At 48.5% G+C, this 2,500-nt stretch overlaps 1 protein-coding gene across 5 annotated transcripts in view; it reads right to left on the bottom strand.

The window, feature by feature from the left end:
- Positions 1 to 2,500, bottom strand: part of col16a1 (collagen, type XVI, alpha 1) — a 125,799-nt gene that overhangs the window by 70,020 nt on the left and 53,279 nt on the right. The window lies entirely within an intron of this gene.

Genomic DNA, 2,500 nt, shown 5'->3' with positions numbered 1-2,500 from the left:
TCCCAGAGAGATGGAGCTTTGTCCTCAGTCACGAAGCAGTTAACACGGACTAATGCTTCAAAACAAGAGGAGAGGTAGAGGAAGGAGGGAGAGAGGGATGGAGAGGAGGGAGGGAGAGAAGGATAGAGAGGAGGAGGAGAGAAAGGTGGAGAGGAGGAGGAGAGAGAGAGATGGAGAGGAGGAGGAGAGAGATAGATGAAGAGGAGGAGGGAGAGGAAGAGAGGGGTGGAGAGGAGGAGAGAGGGAGAGAGATGGAGAGGAGGAGAGAGGGAGAGAGGGATGGCAGAGGAGGAGGAAGGGAGAGAGAGAGAGAGTAAATGAATAGGCTGGAGGAGGAGGGGAGATGGTATGAAAGAAAGAGAGAGAGAGAGAGAGAGAGAGAGAGAGAGAGAGAGAGAGAGAGAGAGAGAAAGTTGTATGGAGGAGAAAATGAAAAGGTCAGGGAAGAATGCCAGAAAGGAGAGGGGGGGAGAGAAAGAAAGAGGTAGAGGGGGAGGAGGAAGATGTGAGAGAGAAGTGAGAGAATGACTAAGAGAGAGAGAGAGAGAGAGAGAGAGAGAGAGAGAGAGAGAGAGAGAGAGAGAGAGAGAGGAGGGGGAGAGGGAGATAATGAGAGAACAAGAGAGAGGCTGGGAGAGAGAGAGAGAGAGATGGAGTGAGTGAGAGTGTGATAGAGAGTGAGAGAATGAAAGAATGAGAGAGAGATGGAGTGAGTGGGAGAGGGGGATGTGGTTCCTTGCTGTATGAATCGTTGGCTGGAGGTGCTTCTGCTTACTCACTGTTTCCTACACTGGGACGCGTGGCTACTGGGACGCCCATGAGTGTGTGTGTGTGTGTATGTGTGTGTATGTGTGCATGTGTGTGTGTGTGTGTGTGTGTGTGTGTGTGTGTGTGTGTGTGTGTGTGTGTGCATAAGGTTGTGGCTGGGGGCACTGTTGCCAACTTGTTGCATTCTTCATCTCGCTGTCTGTTTCCATGTTCAGGTTTTATGGGCCTCTGGGAAGCTTTGCAGGCATAAAACCAGCCGTAAAGTTCCTTACAGTAGATTTCATCACTTCACCTTTGTGGGACACTGATGCGTTCCGCCTCGTGAAGGCATCAAATACACGTTCCGATGTTAGAACACACCATGCACGTTCCGATGTTAGAACACACTGCGTCCTTCGGGGCTGCCCCGAAAGATGGATGTGCTGCTGTACTGTATGTGCTTCCAACACGAAAAACAGAAACATTTTTTTGGAAATATTTTCTGGCCGCCATGCTAGGATGGCTCTACAGGCAGCAGAACTGTTCCTTTCTGTTCTGCTCTGAGCTTGTTCTACAGGAGGCAGAACTGTTACTTTCTGTTCTGCTCTGAGCTTGTTCTACAGGAGGCAGAACTATTCCTTTCTGTTCTGCTCTGAGCTTGTTCTACAGGCAGTAGAACTGTTACTTTCTGTTCTGCTCTGAGCTTGTTCTACAGTTCTCTCTGTTGCTGAGCTGTCGCTCTGAAATGCTTTTTTTTTGCCAGACATTGTAAAAGCAGAGGACGGCTGATGCCCTGACCTCATCAACTGACCTTAAGGTCGGAAACTGAGTGGAAGCAAAATGACTTTTCCAGACTGTAATCGACTACAGTGTTGGTTCAGTGGTGCAGCGGCAAACAGCAACAGCCTTTTAAAACGACAGAAACCCAGGCACCCCAGATAAATGATGGCAAGGAAGGAAGTGTTAAAAAGCCTTTATAATGCTGGCAAAATCAGTACAAAAGCCACATGTTTCGACTAAATCTGATGGGTTTTCAAGAAACAGCCTTTATTAAGTTAGCCTCACAGATGTGGGTTATTAACCTACATTCCCTTTAATTTGGTAATTCGCAATCATAATTACATAACGGTTCTGACCACACGCATATTTGTGGCTTGGACGTTTTAAAACAAACGAAAAACTGCTCTCCATCTCGTGTCAGGCTTTTCCGCGTGTCGGATAGAGAGGCCGCTGTTCCATGCGGCAATAACTTGCGTTGAGTCCACTACGAGAAGCGAACTATCCTGCATGCCAATGCCAGAGCCACTAATGAGGCTTGGCGAGTTTCCTGCGACAAACGTGTGTCTGTGTGTGTGTGTGTGTGTGTGTGTGTGTGTGTGTGTGTGTGTGGGGCGTATATTCCCCTATCACGCCGCAGTGGAGTCACTCAAATTTGCATTTGCCGTCGGCAGCCCTCCCCATGGACGTGTCACTGCATAGCAAAACTCAAATTGTTCTCTCGTCACAAGTGCATTAGCGCTTGTGTCTGTGTGTGTGTGTGCGTGTGTGTGTGTGCGTGTGTGTGTGTGCGTGTGTGTGTCTGTGTGTGTGTGTGCGTGTGTGTGTGTGTGTGTGTGTGCGTCTGTGTGCGTGTGTGTGTCTGTTTATTACCGTCTCATTGTGTGTCAATATTCTTTTCAGCGTAGCTGCATGGATTTCAATTTACATTCACAATTAACTAGCCACCAAACAGGCCCAAGTGACTGCGACTACG

This window comes from Alosa sapidissima, chromosome 21, assembly GCF_018492685.1.
Source record: "Alosa sapidissima isolate fAloSap1 chromosome 21, fAloSap1.pri, whole genome shotgun sequence".
Taxonomy (NCBI): Eukaryota; Metazoa; Chordata; class Actinopteri; order Clupeiformes; family Clupeidae; genus Alosa; species Alosa sapidissima.
Note: the sequence above shows the minus strand (reverse complement) of the source record. Positions and strands in the feature narration are given on the sequence as shown.